General features: G+C 41.1%; 1 protein-coding gene across 2 annotated transcripts in view; it reads right to left on the bottom strand.

The window, feature by feature from the left end:
- Positions 1–13,781, bottom strand: part of ripor3 (RIPOR family member 3) — a 60,456-nt gene extending 46,675 nt beyond the window's left edge. The window contains exon 1 of one of the 2 annotated variants that reach the window (XM_084543379.1): positions 13,177–13,781. The gene's annotated coding sequence lies outside the window, so the exon portion shown is untranslated. The remainder of the gene's footprint in view (positions 1–13,176) is intronic. The other variant, XM_084543378.1, reaches the window with a different exon arrangement.
- Positions 13,782–20,429: the final 6,648 nt, after the last annotated feature.

Genomic DNA, 20,429 nt, shown 5'->3' with positions numbered 1-20,429 from the left:
AATAGTTGTTTGTACCCCTGTAACAGACCTGACCCTGACCTGTCCAGGGTGCATTCTGCTGCTCGTCCAGTGCCAGCTGGGCTAGGCTCCAGCTCATGATGCTCTACAGGATGAGTGGTTGTAGATAACAGCCGGAGGGTCAAGGTTGGGTATAGATAATGGTTAATAACAGGAAACTGATGAAGCTAAAAGTCTGTGACTGGACATAAACTTTGTATATGGTCCGTATTCTTACCATAACTGAATGTGAATTTTATTTGCCATGTCATTTCATAGCCCATCGGCCATGTGAGTACACTATAAGATACATTATACAATAACAATACTCTACTTTCTGCTCTACAGAGGGATCTGCAGCATTCTGTGTTAGTGCTGGATGAAGCTTGCAAGGTGTTCTCAGTCATACTGGAGTGCATAATTTAACAAACCTAAATTTGGAATAGCACTCACAGTTCAGTTCAGGACTATTGTGTTGTATTTTGCGCATCTGCCAGACGCAGAGGAGCACATTGTCTTCTATCAGCAGTAAACAGGGAAGAAGGTCCACGGCTCGTGCAGGGGAGCAGACTACATGCTGGTAAAACACATAGACAAACCAGCATCCACATGCATATTTAAACAGAGACATGCATGAAGGTGAAAACCACAGAACATACATTTTTGTGCAACACTGGGGCTAATGAAAAGTACGTTTTGGATTATGTCGATGGCTAACAGCACTACTATAGCCATGTTGTATCTGGAGTACGTTTTGAACATACACTGCTGACCTGTCAGGGATCAGAACATCAGTTTGACCTTTGACCCTGAGTGGCTGTCAGAGTTAAAGTTAGTGGAGTGTTGCAGGATCAGTGTGTTGTGTCAGACTGGACTCAGGGGGCTTGTAGATCACCGTGAAGGCCTGGAGAAGCTACCTTCAGTTTGACCTTAAAGGGGTCCTAGAATCAAAACCACATTTACGTTGTTCCTGTTGAATTTAGGCTCCGAGGACCACACCAAAAACTTCACCGCCTTCTCCAGCCTGCTTTCGTATGCAAATTCAAAATTAGAAATGGCCGTGTTGAAATGGGCAAATCTGAACAGAGCTCCGATATTACGTAATAGGCGCCCAGCCCTTTTGGATACACCCTCTCTCATTTGCATGTTCCAGCCCACTGTAAGGGCGGAGGCGTTAGCTAGCTAGTCCCAGCGACAGCTAACCGCAGTTTCTGACAAGAGGGATACGGTATGTCGGACTATGCGTGTAATGTTCCAGGATGTTTGGGGCAGGTCAAGACTCTACACAGACTTCCCCAAGAACTCAACTGTCAGCGGGAATGGTTGATGTTCATTTACAACCGCGTTCCACAGAGCTTCAACCTGAGGTTGGTAGTTTGTTCTTCCCACTTCACCCCGGAGTGTTTCTCCGACCTCGGACAGTATCAAGCCGGCTGTGTTGCCGGGATAGCTCAGTGGGTAGAGCTGGCGACCCATGTGCCGAGGATGAGTCCTTGTTGCAGCAGCCTAGGGTTCGAGTCCAACCTGTGGCTTTTTGCTGCGTGTTATCCCCTCTCTCTCTGCCCCCTTTCCTGTCTATCTTCAGCTATCTCTATAATAAAGGCAACAAAAAGCCCCCAAAAAATATATTAAAAAAAAAAAAAAAAAAAAGTATCAAGCCGGCTTTGGCTCTAGCTTCAGCCCGGTGGATTAGGCCAATCAGCTTTCAGGATATGTGGGCCAATCAGCCTTTGGGTAAACTGGCCAATCAGCACGCAGCTCATTTCATTATTCATGAACTTGCTGAGTGGGCGGGAAAAACAAACTGTTTCATTGCAGGACTTATTTATGACCTTGTATTAGGCTCTCTAGCAGTGCTCCTGGGGCGTTTTCAGCCCCACAAATTTACATATGCCATTATTTAGGCTCAAAGATCAATTCCTAATGGTCAAAAAATGTGTTCTAGGACCCCTTTAAAGCTCGGACTGAAGTGTGAGTTACATAGTGTCCTGAGTGTGAGGTCGTGTTTTACAACCAACAAGAGAGTGAACATTAACTGAATCATAAGTATGTGTGTTTATTTCAGATTACTTCATTCAGAGACTGGATCAAAAACAAACAGCTATGTTTTCCCAAGAAACCAGAGATAAAAATATGAATACAGGTTTGTGTAACAGAACAATTGTGTAACAATCCTCTCCACCCCATCCTCATCTCACAAACCCCCAGATTTTTTATGTGACCCTTTGGAGGGCTCCAGCCTCACAGCTGGGAACCACTGCTCTGTATTAAAAACAACATAACCTAAAGTAAAAGTAACTAAACCATGAACAGGTATTAGAGTGAAAGGCTACTATAGCACTGATGTGAAACTAATAGTGTCATGTATGATAATAGTTTGCTGCTTGCTGTGAAGTTTAAACATGTTTCTCCTCTGCCGCTATGTGCTGTGACCTTTCTCCACCCTGTTCACCTCCAGTCCACACCTCCAGGGTCCAGGTCATGCTCATCAGAGTCCTCACTTCATCTAGAGCTCCTGCAGTCTCTTGTTCTCATCACCACCACCACCAGTGTCTCAATCCATGGGGGTTTCCTGCACTAAGCACAGCCTTATCCTCTCCCCCTTAAATCTATGACTAATCACCAAAGACTTTAACATTTTTCTCTCGTGTATGTTATGAAATCTAATCTTTATTGCTCACTCAGAAATAAGTCTCTCCCGAGTGAAATAGCTTTGTACCTCTTTCTCAATGATCTCGAGTGCAGAAGTTGTACTTGTGATTACATTTTGTTTTATGGGTGTTTTGCTTAAGTTGTAGATATAAATACGTCTCTGATTCTTTCAGGTCATTGTACACCAAAGCTTAAACAAAGGCAACTGGACTGAAAACATGCCAACACAGTGCTATTGGGAACGGACTGAACCAGAAGTTACTCCAAAATGGCCCTCGTTGGCAGGTTCCATCACTGATGCATGCAGAATATTTGAAAAGAGCTTTGAGTGCTGCTATGTTAGAAGAGTACTGTGTAAGTGCAGATCATTTACTTTAAGACGTGTGGGCGCTCATTTAAGTGAGCTGAAGTTAGCCGAAGGGGCCTCTTAGATGAGTGGGAAAATGCCATCGAGGAACCTAAAACAAGTCCAGTAGTCCTTACTTCTTCACTGCTGCAAGAATTCACAACTCAAAACGTGCAACAAGCATTGAACTCAGGGTTCATTTTCACACTTTGCTCCTGAACCTCCTGAAACTCTGTGTACTTGTTGGAACATTTAAAATCTGCCTGCTCAAAACTGCATTACTACTACAACGACAACACTCAGGAACAGGCTGCAAACAGAGGCAAAGAAACTCTGAAATAACTGTTCTAAACTACAGAAAGTAAAGCAAATTTCTCAGCCTGTTAGGTCATTTTGTAGGTGAGTAACTAATTTCCAGTCTGGCAAGAAGGAATTATTTTTGAAATATTCCACAGTATTATGAAGTTCACACATTTCACAGAATAAAAGGATTATTATCCACTCAGAGTGCTGGTCAAGCCCTCGCTGTGCATGAGTGTCTAAGACAGATTAATAGCAGCTATAGCACCTGAGCGGCTGCTCCATACTGTGACTATACGTCAAGCACAAGGTAAGCTTTGTGCAGCATTGCTCCTATAATCACAGGCTGCCATTGTACAGCTGTTACAAAAGTATATATGCTCTGCTGTAAAAGCTTTCTGCAAATGAGTGCACATAAAAATGAAAGAAAACAAGACGCAGTACTGAATAACTACAGTGGCTTCCTGCAACCGTTTACACTCATAAAACAATAATAAAGCATGTCTTATTGGGCTTTACAAAACTGCTGCGGGAAAGTTTAACTATCCACAATTCAAAAATCTGAAACTTTCAAAGAGAATTAAGGCAGCCAGTTATAAAAAAATGCCAAGTTGTATAAAAAATAATAACTTGTAAAACCAGAAAAATACATTTATGACATTAAACTGATTTGGCTAGTTGAATAAAGAAAGTTTATTATGCAACATATGTCAAAATACGTCCCGCTGAATGTTCTTCTGTCATCAAATTTTTAAAGGGGTCATGGAGGCAAACCACTGTTGCAGAGCTCTATGTCATTATACTGGATCCACAGAGAATGTCATTTTTATCTGACACACTTGAACCTCTAAAATCTGGAAATATGCTTTTCTTTACTTCAAACCTGTTCTATTACTTATTTATATATTAAAGAATTGTGCACTGTGTCAATGCCACAGGTTCTTTTTACTATTACTTTATATATATTAACTGTTGTGCCACTTCATAATTTTCAACCACAACACTTACAGGACAGGGACAAAACAATTGGTATAGAATATCGAACAACACAGAACACAGGTGTTAAACATACAGCCTTTGTGCCAAAAACGGTCTGCCAGAGGGTCTAATCTGGCCTGCAGCATGAATTTGTGAATGTGCAAAAATTAAATTGAAGACTGCATTTTTTCAATGAAAACATCTATAATTCCTGATTTGTCCACTGTTTTAGAAAGAGAAGTGGGCAGAATACAACACTGAGACCTAGGACTAAATAGCAGACGGTAATGTGCATTTATTTTTCTTAATAAATTTCATTTTTTTGAAGGATAGTTTATTAAATGTAAACATTCTCCTAATTTACTTGTTCTTCTTTTCACTAAATCAAAAGGAAAAAGTCTGGAGTCATTGTTGTTTATAGGTTATTATGCTGTTAGGTTGCTGGTCTGGCCCGCTTGAGCTCAAACTGGGCTGTATGTGGCCCCCAAACTAAAATGAGATTGACACCCCGGACATAGAAGGTTATGTGATGTGTATATATAGGGGCGTGCTGTGTTCTGTGGGTGAATATTAAGTCTGGAAGGAAATATATGTTTGTAAAGAAGACATACAACGACAAAAAAGAAACACAAAAATACAGTGCTGAGCCAATGCAATGAAATTTTGATTTGTGTACACAGTGTGTCAGGTCCATCTAATGGTGTGTTAAACTAATACTATCTCTATGTGCAGAGATGAGTTACATAATAGTAAATGCATGAATGAGATCAGCAATACAAGTTACACATCATAAATAGAGAAGATTTGTTAAGCATTCTTGCTTTATTAGTTAGCACAGTGCCATGAACTGTGACAGGAAATACAGGAGAGAGCGGGTTGGGTTTAGGGGAAAGAAATAAAGAAAGAGAGATCTCTTTATACTTGAATGGTACACCTGACACAAACCAGCTGAGAGACCAGCTAAGCTGAGCTGAAACCAGTAAGGGAGTGTGAAGCTTTGTTCTATTTAAGTTCCTGAGAGATCTGTAACAAAAGTCTCTTTATGTAATATTATAAGTAAAGACAATCTGGCTCTGTCTTCACTCCCACTTCAAGAATTAAAGACATATTTCAGAACAATGAAAACGCTTGCATCCAGAAATCCACCTGATATCTAACATTTGCAAAAGAAATCACTCCTACTCTTGAATGAAATATGTTTTTTTATTAATCTAAAGCACATTTCTGTGCTGAAAAGGCTTTAAATTAAGTATGTAAATGCATATGCAGATGTTTTGGTGGGAAACGCTTTATTAAAGCATCACAACAGGTAATTATAAACTCAGCATGTAGTGAACAGTTTGATATTGTCTAAGGCTGCCAAAGAATGAATGACTTTCCCATTCCCAATATCCGCTGGTAGCATATCTTAAAGGGATTGTTTGGTATGTGGTGAAATCCTTATTTTTTTTTCTTATATTTACTGTATAGCCCTTTTTTTTATATCCATATCTCATGTCATTTCATGGTGCAATCAAGAAAGTTAGACTAATGTTTATAATGTGGATTACAAAGTGGTGTTGCTCCTTCAGCACTAAAACTACTCACAATGAGAAATTTGGGATTAAACAGTTACTTGTTATTGTGTGTTACTGTCATGAACCTCAGAAATAAAACGTCAGTGTATCAGGTCAGGAGCATTGTCCACGCCGGCTATTTCATCGCTCGAAAAAAGCACACCTGGGACATGAAAAGGGTCATAATGTATAATCTGTCGAGTTTTGTCTTGTACTGGTCAATTTCTACCTGTTTAAAGTGCGCAGTAAACTCTGATGGCCTGAAATCAGTGCTGGCGCCATTCATTTTTCCTCAGAGTCTTCCTGCCAATATGGCGGACAAAAAAAAAGTCACATGACGCCCGGAGCTCTATAGGTATATTTGTAACAAGATTAAATAATGCCTGTTTATATTATGCAATTTATTATTGGTTAGTAAAATGTTTTACTTTCACTGTCCTGTAATTGTCATTGGGCACGTACCATAGTGTCTTATTCCATCTGTGTATTTGTGTCTAAGGTCATCTACAGGTGTTCTAGAATGTTCACTCACTGACACTGATGACTCATCATAGAAGGAATTCTTTGTTCATCTCTTTCAAACCTTCTTCATTCTTCATCTTGAAATCACTTCGTATACTTGTGTATTGAGGATTTCCTGAGTGCTTTTACACGTTTCACCCGACTCGTTGTAAGACATTCATAGTTGGTTTGACAGTTTAGTTAGCTTCGTATTTAGACACAGCAGCATCTTAGCCATGGCGTTTGCTGAGGGGAGTAGAGGCATCTACAGTCCCATCAGGGTAAGGACCAATCCAGTTGTATTTAGTTTGATGTAGTTAACACAAAATAGGAGGAGAAAATTGATCTAATGATAAATGTGACCTTATTTCCACAGGTGTTCTTTGACACCATTGTCTATGAGCGGCCTCTTGAGAACTGCTGGCATCTCGGCTCCTGTGTTATGTAAGATCACCTACAGTTTCAGTAAGTTACATCTTCCACTCATTTCTTCGCGCCACAAGAGACAACATGATCAAGTCTATCGAGGAGAACGTCAGACGGACCTACACCCAAGACGTCCTGGAAAAGAGTCTCAACGCTTTTGCAGCAGACCTGCTCAACACCATTGTTGATGTTGCAGCAGCAGAGATATGTTCATTGTTCCCTCCATCTGTCCTCCACCACTGCTGAACCACCAGTGCTGCTGTACACTGCTTGGTTTCATTTCATTGTAATCTTTTTCACTGGTTTTATTTCAGTACATTTACTTTTTGTTTTTCTGTGTTAGCCCAGTGATATACTGGCAACCTGTCCGGTTCGTTATGAAACTACGGTGGAGTAAATTAAACCCTGGTGGGCCACCATAGTAGTATCATTGTATGCATGTTTTTTTTTTTTTTTTTTTTTTGCCGACTAGACGTTACAGCAGTCGATGACTAGTCGACTATCAAGATAGTTGTCAAAGCCTTCAATGACCTCCAACCTTATTCAAAACACCTCGATTATACGATCGTTATGATGCCACTGCTATAGAAACCATCAACAACATAGGATGCGTCAAAAAAATAGGACATTGCATCGTAGATGTATCTCATATAGCGAGATGAATGCCATTACTGATGCAACTTATGCAATTGTTCACTTAGAACAATTCAAAAATTCTCCTCTTACTCACTGCTTCGCTGAATCCAGCAGAAGCAATGTCGACCCAATTAAATGGCAAAAATATACACAGAAGATATAAATATACCTGGACGATTTGCTACCTCAATCACATCACCTGAAAGATTAATTTTACTTGGTACTCACCCACTTCAGGTTTCAACATTTCGTCGTCACTCCAACTCACTAGGGTTTGTACAGACTAGTCAAGTAGTCGGTTTGTCAACTTCACTGCTGTGCCATGATGCTTTAAGCATCATGTCAATAGTTACTGATCACGTGAAGACAGGTGTGGAGCCCACTGTGTGGACATGCGTAATATGTAAGTCAGTCCTAAAACACAACAAAAGTACTACTGCAGTGCACACTGATCTGAAGAGGATGAGCGTGCAGAGGAACGCTAACGCAAGCAGAGGAAATCCTCCAAATCCTCTCAACAGCAACCAATAAACAACTTCACCAAACGTCCTGTGGTAACGGAGACAATGAGGCTGCACATCAACAATTTGCTGGTACATTTCATCTTTAGAGTTATTAAACCTTTAACTGCAGTACACAGAGAAGGCTTTAGAGAAATACTGCATTTTTTTTTTTTAACCCAACTACACTATCCCATCTTGCAACACACTGTGGAGTAGAATGCTAATGATGGTGCTGAGCTGCAGCCTGTTTTTATACAGGCTATACATATGACTTGACTTTCATCACATAACAGTTGACTTTAAAAATCTGAAAATCCTACAACTCACAGAATTTCATTAACATTCGCTGTCTCTTCACAAATTCCCATGTTGTAACCATGAGTTCCATTTGAAGGGCACAAACACTAAGAGAGGAGCAGGAGCACATCAAAAGCATGAAGATTAACCACAGAACTGAAATAAATATTGAAGCTCACATACACAGTTTTGCAAAGGTCATTAATACTAGAGATACCTTCACATTACATCTTCTTTTTCTCAATATACTGTCATATTGATATTGACTATACCCGATATCATTGTCTCCATGTAAAGATCTTTCAGCCACTATAATATTCACAAAATATCAGTTGATAATAGCTAAAATCAGGCACTGTTAAACTAAAAGGGTAATGAGTTTTATTTATTTATTTTTGAACACAGGTGACAAACCACTGACCAGCTGCTATAATGTTTTTTTTCCTTAAGTTAAAACAGAAGCTCTGCCAGGATTCACACAACTTTCCTTAAGGCCAAACTTGCTCCATCGCATCCAAAAATGTTTCTGGAAAGAATGTAACATGTCACTGAGCTGCTGTTAATCAGTCCCACTATAGTACTTCCATCTGTTCTCCTGGCTTGCTTCCCTTGGTTGACACTTAATGTTATTTGTTAGCAAATGAACATCTTTAATTATCTTTCTTTTGGCACAATTAAGACACAAACACTCTCATGCCGTGCAGCGGGGGATGGATTTAATCCTGCTGTGGATTTTTCTTTCAGTTCATCATTCCTACAGAGGGTTCACGGACCTGGAGGTCACGGACGCTGGGGCAAGATAAGCTTTCTGTGAGCTCACACATGTCCAGAAAAACGTGGTTGTTCGGTGACGTCATGTGACTAATTGAAACCAGCATAGGTTGTGATTTTAAGGGCAATAAATAGAAGTGGAGCCGTTGGGGAATAGCACCGCTTTGTTGACAGGATGAGTTTGTTGTTATAAATCACAGAGGCTGTAAATCTGCACACACCTCAGACTAGAACGTGTACTGTAGCACACCTCTTTAAGAAATGACTCATCCAGCACAGACTGCACATACACTCCTACTACACATAGCAACGCAACCCCACACACAGCAACAATACAGCCAACAAGATATACATGTAGAAGGTCCAGGGTTTTGTGTCCTGATATAAAATGTTGTTGTTTTTCTTGGAAACAATACACTCACGCCACAATAGCTTGTTGACTTTAAAATTACATAATCTAAGTTTAAAGCAGGGGTATCAAACAGACTGTCAAACGGCAGAGGGTGCAATCTGGCCCGTGGGATGAATTTGCAAAACCTTAACTGCAATTTGTCAATACAGTTGGCACAAATTCCAAATTCTTTGCACGAAAACAAAGGGAAACATTTGGAGTTGTCTTTATTTATAGGTTATTATGCCATTATGTAACTGGTCCAGCCCTCTTGAGATCAAATTAAGGTGTATGTGCCCCCTGAACTAAAATGAGTTTGACACCCAGTTGCAAATAGGTCCAGCATAGCTCCAGTGTCCAGACCTTACACCTGACGCACCTTCCTGGAAATGTAACTACGCGGTGCAGCGATTCGGACTGCGGTTGGTCCAAAATCCATCTCGGAAAAGCACAGGCAGTTGACTGCTACAAACACATTTGTCAGCCTCTTTATCCTGCATTCAGTCTCCTCCTTCTGCCATCCCTCCTTTCAAAAGCACTTTGTGTAAAGTGCAAAGGGGGCCTCCCCCAATACAACAAGTAACAATACCACCATGACAGCAACAATACTAAACATGTGCACGCCTCATCAGATCACAAAGACAAACACTATTCATCTCGTAATGGTTATAATGTTTCTGAACCCTCACTGCTAATGGTCCCATTGTTGAGAAGTCGGAAGCAATCAGCATGAATCAGTATGACTGTGGAAGAGACTCAGTGAACAACAAAGAGCTTTCTTAAGCTTTCCCATTGTTGGTGTCTCTTGATCCCCTCAGACACACTTTACCCGGCGACAAGTGTTAACTTTTAAATTCAGCCACAGGTGAACCAGTGACCTCCTACTGAGTCCATCTAATGACCAAGACACACACCACAAAGATACCAACTGAACTCAGGGAACTTTAAGCTACAAAAATAATGGTGTAACAAAAGAAAGTAATACAAGGGACAGAGAGAAGCTTAAGGGACAGAGAGAGAGAGAGAGAGAGAGAGAGAGAGAGAGAGCGAGAGAGAGAGGACGGGACAGAGTGAGGATGAGCGAGCACCAGATTCTGACCCGGCTTGTTGCGCTGTTGTTTTCTCTGGCAGCTGGTCAGTTCGAATTGCACTCACTGAGGGGGTTCATGAGAAACTGACGCTTTGGCTCTGAGGGCAGAAACCTCCATCCTCTGAAATGATGAAGAGGACGAGAAGAGACAGCGAGGACGGAGGGGACAGGACGCGATAAAATACCAAAGAGCCAAATAGATTTTGAGGATAACTGCTGGAAGGACATGATGTTTTTCTGGACACTGGAAATGATTTAAACAGAAATTTTAGCTCCAAACTGAAAAAAAGGGGAATCTCTGACAGTGGTGCAGGGGAATAAAATGAAAGGAAGAGTCGTAGTGTATCTTCTCAGTCTCCTCTGAATCTAAAAGAATTAAACAAAAAATCTGAAACTGGAAGAAAGCCTGTACATCGAAGTCAGTTTCCACTGTTGAATGTGGAAACTGACTTCGATGTCCTAGTAGGACGAATAAAACTCTTCAGGATGTAATATGAGTATAATGGAATTACTGACCAGCTGCTTGCATGTGTGAGTTTTAAAAGGATCAGGTTGTTGTAATCAGTGTTTTTCAGATGTTCCCCAAAAATTTGAGATAAAGTGGAAAAAAATTGGTTCTATCTATCTATCTATCTATCTATCTATCTATCTATCTATCTATCTATCTATTAAACACATTACTGTGGCAGTTGTCTGCAATGCTACTTAGAAAGTAAGATGCCTTAGTCTGCTTGGGGGGGGGGCATAAACAGTTGGTAATTATGTAGTAATGAGAAAGTAACATCAGTAAGATTAAACTGTTATAGTGATTAGTAATGAGGGAATAGTTGCTGTTCAAGTAGTGGTAACTAATTATTTAATCATTATTTACGTGTTGCCTGGATTAGGCGTTACTAGAAGTACTTATAAACAACTCTGATCAATGTTTTTACTGACTACACATATTTAACAATACGATACTGTAAAGTTTCACAGTGAAGAAAGACTGTTCAGACCTCATATTTACCTGCATCGTGACTGTTCACACCTTACAACTCAGAAAATAACACAACTCCATACATGAATACTTTGCATACCGTACATCATCAATAACACATGGGTAATTAACCACATGCCAATAGGGAATTATACATAGCCCACTAATTTTCCATTATTGTATTTGTCAATACTTACAATACAATTAACCCAATTAACACAATTTAGATTTTGTTAGTTAAGAGCTACAAGGACTAAATATATTAAAAGGACAGACATGAACTAATGAACAGACATGCTTACAGTGTTTTTGTCTTTTCAGATGATTGTTCGAAATAGAGGTTGTCTGTTTTGTTCCGAATGAATTAAGCAAAACTCTGCTTATGCAAGAGGACAAGAGTTGAGTAGCCCTTCAATGTGGCCAGGACACATGTGTTACCACTAGCGGTTGTACAGACTAGTCAACTGGTCGGTTTGTCGACTTCACTAATGTACTGTGATGCTTTAAGCATCATGTCGACAACTCACTGATCACATGACAATAACAACATGGGTGTTGTCCGAAAGACAGGTGAATACAATAAAAGTACTACTGAATTACAGACTCATCTAGCAGCAGAGGAACGGTCCAAATCCTCTCGAAGTCGTGCACCGCCTAGTTCCCACAACTAAAGGAATGTGGTCACAAGCAGCCCAGACCAACTCCAAATCTGATCTGAGTATTCAGATCTCGGATGCGTCCTCAATGCGTCTTGGGTGTGCTCACACCTGTACTGAATGCTGTTTACTCGCCACTGAATCAATTAGGACGCACGTTAATACCAGGTCTGAACATTGCCTGAGTGATATCACACTGTATACAATGGATGGGAGATCAACACCTAGACAGTCTAGTTCATCCGGTGGCCAGCTTGTCAGAAACACCTTTCCAACCCAGCTTTGTCTTGAAGAGTTAAGAACGGAAGAGCAGAAGAGCAGAAGAGCTTAAAACAGATGCTGTACAACTCAAACACGAATTGAACTGAGTTCAGCCAAAGTTTCCACAAGCACTGTCATGTCACTGCTGTTTTTTGAAACTGAAGATCTGAAAATGAACTGTAACAATACTGGAAAACAACTTTTGTTACTCAGCAACAACAGTGGATCGTGACAGATATGATCTTAATACTGTAATACAGACTGACTCAGAGCTCAGGAAACCAACAACATGCAGCCTCTAAAACTTGGTAAACCATCATCCCATGCCCGGCTCTTTGAGTGTGTTCGAGGAACACACACCCATTAAGCCGGGCGGAGCCAAGGAAACTCATGCTCACCTGTCTGGAAGCCAAACTTTCCAGGGCACATTTTTCACTCAGCATTAAAAAGCAGCTCTTTCTGTGCTCCAAGACTTCACAGCAAGCATTCAAACTACTGAGTTATACTTTTAATATCAAGGCTATAAGCAGCTATGAACAGAGAAGGTTTCCTCTGCAATATCATAAACTAACACTTGTACATGTACAAGTATGAATATGGTAATTATTGTGATGCTTATTGGAGTTGCTCATCAAAGTAAAGGACATGGGTTTAAACCCCACAATTTGATACAATTTGTTGCAAAACAGGCATCTTTCCTGGTAAAGGTAGTTTGGACAAGACCTTAAACTTTCACATCATTTCTAAATTTAAAGCTTTAGAAATTAACACTGAACATCCACAATACAACTCCATCTTCATGTAATTCACTACAGACAATAAAAGCAGATTAAACCTACCTGGCAGGACGTAGAACCTGTTATTCCTAACTGTCAGTCCAAGTCCAACGCACCAAACTGCCTCAGCGGACGAGTCATATCCAACTCTGCTTTCTGTGTATGTGTGTGTGTGTGTATGTGTGTGTGTCAGTGGGTTTGGCAGCTGCCTGTTTGGTCCTGATAGCGCACAGTCTTGAAGCAGCAGTAGCAGCAGCTCCCTAGGGTTTCACGACAACGTCAGAGAGGCTTGAAACTGACCGGTGAATTAAGTTCTCACTGTCTTTTCTTCTCTTTCTTCCTCCTCGGTTCTTGTCACATCTGCTCTCTCTTCCTCTGTCAGCTCTGTCTCTCCTCTCCTCTCCTCTCCTCTGCTCCGCTCTCTCCCCCTCAGTTTCTTCTCCACTCCCATTTCTGTGTTTCTCTCCTCCTCTTTCAGAGCCTCCAATCTGCCCTTTTTTCATTGTGTCAACTTCAATTAAAGCACTTAAGATGTTTTTTCTCTCCATCTCCACTTTGCTGTCCCTGCTTTCAGTTTTGCTTGTCTTGATCTTCAGCTCATATCAGCTCTTTCTCTCCTAGTCTCAGCTTGTCATTCTGTATCTTTCTTTTTACGATTCCCCTCCTTCACCCTCTGCTCCTCCTTTCCCACTCTTTCCTTCCTTCCTTTTTTCTTTCTCTGCCCTTCCTTCAGTTTCTCTGTGGTATTTTCCCAATTTCTCCTCTTCTTTTGGTATTCTCTCATTTCTCTAAAATATTTGTTTCAGTTTTTTTCTGACCTCAGATCCCTCTTTTCTCTCCTCCCTGGGAATACTCTGTCTACTCCCTTCATTTCCCAAGTTCCTAATTATCCTCTCATGCTCTTAAACCCCTCTTTCATTTTCACCTTCCACTCCTTTACTTCTGTTCCTTGTGTTCATTTTCTCTTCCTTTCAGAGTTGCAAATGCAAAAGTTTCAGGAGCCCCCTTCCTCCTTCTCCTCCTCCTCTTTTCAGTCTCTCTTTTTCTTCCCCTTCCCCCAGCTCCTCTTGGCGAGTATCATGTTTGGTTTTAAACTAAAGAACTTGGCTCCAGCACAGACCACATACATCAGTAACAGCGCTGCCCTGCGCCCTGATTGATGGCCATGCATTTGTAAAAACAAACATTTGAACATACTGAAAGGAGACTCATCACATCTATATGTTTGGATCTTAGCAGAGAGGCTTGTAAATATCCATCGGGTGAATGAAAGAAAGAAAACAGAGTGTGAAATCTTTTGGATTATTGTTTGGGAGGGGGTTGCTGTAAATCATACAGCACATTTGATGTCTGAAGCTTCTGTCATTGGTCCTTCTTCTTAGAGTCACATTTAATGCATGTAAACAGTTTTTTTTAAACTGTGAAGGTTCTCAGTCATCCAGGTCATGGTATATCCAACAAAGTTTAAAAAAAGTTCAGTTCTGAACTGAAGAAGCTACTCGGATGAGTGGTGAAACGTCTTCTCAAAAAACTCTACAAGTCCAGTTGCCTTTTTTTTAACCTTTGTTGGATATTTTTTTTTAAAGCATTCATTCTCCCATATTAGCAAAAACTCACACTCAAATTTCTGTACCAAGAAATCATGTAAAGATTACATTATAAGACAACAGAGTGCAGTAAACACTCTGTGGAGAGCTCTTCGCTGTCACATCAAGTTTTTATTTTGTTTTCGTAATGTGTGTTTTGGTCGTTCCCACATTAGAGCCATCCGGCAGAAATGTGCAGCCTGTGAGCAGTAACTGAAGTATGCAGAGTTGTTAATAGCGTCCAGAAGCTTTCTGAAGTCTGCATGCTCTGAAGTCCTTGAACTTCAGCAATTAAGCTAAAAGCTGTTGCGTGAAACAGTCCAGATCGGCCTGCTGACTGAAGCTCTGATGTGGGGACTCTGACACCAGTGAGTGTTTGGTTTTAGTTTGTCTCGTGTGCTGATGAAGCTCATTAATAGGTGTTTTTTTGGACCAAAACTATTCTGGGGACTTTCTGAGGGTAACTACACACCGAGGAGCTCCTCTGAGATCTATAAACCTTCAGGGGCTCTTTTTCTGTTTGCATTTGTATCATCAATTGGAACGCTAAAATGTGAGCCAGCTGGAGATGACTATTTTGTTCGACTTATCCAGTTATACTGTTACATGAGGGACTGAAAATGAATAGAAACCAAAGCTTTACATTATAATTTACTTTGATGGCTGTTGCCGGTTTAAGCAAACCAACCAATCAACGTACACTAAAGTTCCCTCTTATCCTGGGAAAAAGATTGAAAGTCGTAACTATAAGCACCACTGGATGGTCATTGTAGTCATTGACTCCCCCCCCCTGCAGACGCACAAGCACCTTAATGATGGCTGCATTCCACTCAGGGTTAGGGTTAGGCTCCTGACAGGACTTTCTGGGACACTTAATGGAACTGAGCTAACATTTGTACTGTGCTTTCACTTTCTGTGACAAATGTCCTCTGTCAAAAAGAAGAACTATGGCAAGAATCTTTCAAAGCTTTTTTTTTTATTAAACAAGACTTGGTCTCTTAGAACTGAGGCTTTAAGCTTTTAAACTATTCAGAGATTTTATAGCTAAAAAAAACAACTCAGGCCAGTACACTTACCTCGCCTTAGTTTTAGAGGATTTGCGGCTGATTGGCTACAACACACAAAGCTAAATTTACAAATGGTGTACCTGATATATTTGATAGACTTGAAAGATTGGTTACTTACAAACACACCCACAAAGGCTTAACATTCATACATATTCTTGACATAGCTTAGTGGTACACACCTACTTAAACGCACACACAGATCTATATGCATGCACATGCCACACACACCCACACATATCATCAGCGTGCTGCAAATGCTGAAATATACACCGATATACTTCAGCTGGCCCTCTCTCTCTCTCTGTCTCTCTCACACGCACACGCACACCCACACCCACACCCACACACACACACACGCACACGCACACACAAATGCACAGTCAGCTGTTAGCTAGCGTGTGCAGAGGGAGTGGAGAAGCAGAGGCCTCCAGATACACAGGATGCACTCGACCCTTCCTCCTTATCTCTGCCTGCCATGTGTTTGTGTGTCGGGGTGTGCGTGTGTGTGTGTGTGCATGCAACTACATCTGTCTTTGTGAGGACCACATTGAGTTAATTCAAGCACAGCCTTGTATAGTTTGTACTGTTGTCATCTAACTTACTTAGTTAAGGTTTATTCATTGCTTACATTATTGCCTTTTCATGAAATCTGTGAAACCCATCACATTAGGATTTACAAACCACATGTATCTACCTGGAGTTCACAATAGTCAACTATTCACACAGGTCTCTTTACAGACATGCAGCTCATAAAAAGAGTTCATCTCACTTCCAAGATGCACTGATACAACAAACTTATTATCTACCTCAACACTGACAACATCTGCCTGCCAACAAGAGGAATTACAGATTGTTTGTGAAGTATCTTTTTATTCCTTTATAAGTATAAACCTAAGTTTCATTACTACAGACTTCTTTACACGTATAGTTTTGACTATACAGAAATATCTAAAGCAGCACAGTTACTGTTTTCCAAATTTGGCCACCACTTCTTATCGACACCTCATGTTTTCTCTTCAGCATCCCTGGAAATCTCTCGTCTGGTCATGTGGCGTACCGTCACGAAAAAGTAAAAAAACATTCCTCTAGAAGAGTAACGTGGAAGGAAAGGTGACACCATCCTGGGATCTGGGTCTGTGAACCACGGTGTGACAGGAAGAAAACGGTAAAACGCCAAATCGTCCCACACAGTTCCAAAACGTTCTGGGTTCTCACTCAGCCGCCCTCTTACCTCACCTAGCACAAGTCTGTCATGGAGGTCGGCTTGTTTATTATATTATGCATTTCCTTTTTATAATGTTTAGATATGGATGTAGCAGAATAAATCGACTTTGAGTGAGAAAACCATGGAAAATCTGCTATTCTTCCTAAAGGGCTGTGAACCATGAACTCCAAAAGCTCCACAATTAAGCAAATCATCTGATTAATCTTATCTTATGTATTTAGACTCTTAACTACTTACACTGTGTTGAACAGAGGTGATGTGAACAGAGAAATGCCCTCTACCACTGTAGCAGGATGCCCTCTGCTGTTAATGTGATGCTAGTAAGTGAAGAGCACTTTTTTACATCCGGAGTTTTCAACCTCACATTAAAAATCTGGTGCACAGCATGAGTTTCTATACTTTTATCACTGCATTTCCATTTCCCATCTTCAAACAGTGATAGACGATGTAGGGGAAACACGATAATACCGGATGTTGAGGAATAAAAGTCTGATTTTTACCCTTTAGTCATTTTAAACTTAATCAAAAAATTAAATGCAGTGAGTCAGAGAAGCTCAAACTAAATACCCGGCTCCACTGAAACCCAGCCAACCCTTTGCAAATCAAACTGATACTTCTCACATGGCTGCATCACATGCCAAATCAGAGGGAAAGGCTTTTTTTTTTTTCAACATGTACTAAGCACTCAGCAGGTCAGAGTTCAAAATTTCACTGAGAAAAAAACGGTGGTTCCTTGATCATTTTGCTGCTCTTGGTGCGAATATTTTGCAATGTCCTTCACGGCAGAGTCATGGCAAGATGCCCAACGCTCGGCAGATCAGCATCAGTTACTATAGCAACAGCCATGGCGCAGACAACATGGCTGCCAAAGGGGAACTGCAGCGGCCAAGCTGTGTCTGTCTGTGTGGCTTCACACATGAGCGACAAGCACAGCATCTTGGCGCACGCTTTTAATCCTCCTCTTTGGGGAAACCCTCTTTTCACTAATCACGCATTTGCCCACCACATGCAAACCATAGTTTTTCTGCACATGAAAAAATGATGGTTTGTTGTTTACACTGTTTTACTGGTGCCCACCTGACACCTGAGAGACGTGCAGGGTGACATATCCAGAAGCTTCAAGGTAAAAATAGAACAGTCCAAAATGTTCAGCCTCAGAAAGTCTTGCTTTTCAGCAGGAACAAAGACCATGTTGTGCACTGATAATGAGCATTTTTATGTTTTTTAATAATTCAGTCAAGATTACAGCTTCTGAAATTTAGAACTTTCAGAATTACACATTTTATCACTGGAATCATGAAGCAGAACACAGCTAAATTCCAAAAGGGCTCATATCAAACAGGTCTTAGATTAAACTTTCTTATTACCAAACTCACGCGAACATAATTCATTTTTAAGCTAAGCTAATAATGTGAGCACCCTAATATGGGTCTGGGGTGTGACTCAAAATAAAGTAGGACATGAGAGGGATGCTTGGAGCTCAGGCAGCTAACTAAAAATACATACGGTGTACTTTGGGTGCCAGGATGCATACATTTTTAGCATCTGAATGTGAGAGCTCATCGCTGCGACACTAGCATGTTAGCAGCATGCTCTACCAAACAGCAGATGCAAGTACAGAGAAGCTGCAGTGTTTGTGCTTTGATACCTGGATTAAGAAGAGACATAAGTGTAGTTGAGACGAGTTCCTCATCGGAATCCTGTAAGGTGTCAGTTTTCACTAATTCTTCTGTATTGTCTCCAGTGAAGCACGAAATCTAAACCTAATGACTCTTTGGCTTCGAGAACTGCATATTCCTTGTAATCATTCATGCTAATTGGCGCTGACGTTGAGGAACGTCCTGCTGAGGAGCCGCTCCCCCCACTCTCTCTTGAAATATCACTGATCTGCTGTGACATGTCACGTCAAAACACGACTTAATCAACTTATGGGAAGAAGGGCTTGTTTTTCACAGCATCCATTGGTTTAGGTTTAAGCTCCACATACTTGCGTTAGCCACCAGTAAAGCTGCACCAGATGACAATTCCAGCCTGAACAGAGGTTGAATCCGCTGGAGGACAAACAAACAGATACTAAACATCTGGAATGAAACATTGAGAGAAAGAGGTATCAAGATGGCTGATGGTCATACACAGAGAATCACGAGAGAACTAGATGATGGACGTCACCCACAGGTATCACCATGTTTGTAAAAGGCGGTGTGTACTGTTGGCTGAATTGATCTGCTCGTCTTTAATTAACTCGTTTCTTTCCTTCTGTCTCATCTGCTTCCTTTGTGTCTCTCTACACAGCCAGTCTCAGGCAGACGTGTCCCCCATATGAGCTGGGTACCATTCAAGGTTTCTGTCTGTTTGAGTTTTTCCTTGCCACCGTTGCCATAGTGCTTTCTGTTGTAGGGATTTTAGGCTAAGGGTACTTCAAAGCGTCCTGAGACAGTCTGTATATGTGTGACGCCATATAAATAAATTAAATCGATTTGAATAGTCACCCAAATGGCATCTTCAGTTCCACCCTTGCCTGGTTCCCTCTGCAGCAACATCAGTCGTGTTGTGAAAAGCAGCCCTATTACCTTTTTGAGCGCTAGATCAATCTCACGACTTCAGATGGTGATCTCCACTGGCTCCCAGTATGTTTAGAATCGAATTGAATTTTAAGGTCTTGGTGATTACTTTTAAAGGTCTTTATAGTCTGCCTCGGGCTTCACTGACCTTTTAGCACCTTGAGATCCTTGGGAGGAGGTCTACCGTCTGTCCCAAGACCCTGGCTGAAAACAAATGATGACAGATCACCAGTCAGGGCCCCACGGATGTGGAATGATCCAGTCAGCTGACCCTGCGATCTCTTTTAAATCTCTACTTAAAACATACTGTTATTGGAGAGCATGCTGTTAGATTTCAGTTCATTTGGATGGCTGAGAATCTTTACTTTAAGTATTTTACGTAAAAGAACCCATATATCGATTCACTGAGGCTGAGACCAACCCATCAGAAGAGTTGTGGGAACTGTTACGTCCCAGACTACATCTGCCTGTGGGTATTTCTAATCTGCTCATTTATGTCAACGGACCTGGACAACTTCCTATTTGAGATTGGTTCCTGACTTCCTGGCTCCTGCCCCGATCCTCCTTCAACCTCCACCCATTCGTCCGGTGTCCTAGTGCCGGCAGCCACAGATCAGACCGCTGTCAGCATCAAAACACCTGTTTAAAAGCCTCCTTCAACAGCTGCGTGTTGTGGTGAACAGGTTACGTGCTTGTCCACCTGTTTTCTGTTTGGTTCTTTTTACGAGCTCACGTAGGGAACTTGGTTTTTCCTTTAGCTTAGGCAACCGAATACTGAAACTTTCGGGAAGTTCTTCTTTTGCTTGCATTATATTAATTTTGAGCAGGACCCACAGCTCGCTACTTCTCCACTTTTTGTAAACTTGTTTTGTTTAAA

The sequence above is a fragment of the Chelon labrosus genome (genome assembly GCF_963514085.1).
Source record: "Chelon labrosus genome assembly, chromosome: 4".
Taxonomy (NCBI): domain Eukaryota; kingdom Metazoa; phylum Chordata; class Actinopteri; order Mugiliformes; family Mugilidae; genus Chelon; species Chelon labrosus.
The sequence above is the reverse complement of the archived record's forward strand: the minus strand, read 5'-3'. Positions and strand labels throughout refer to the sequence as shown.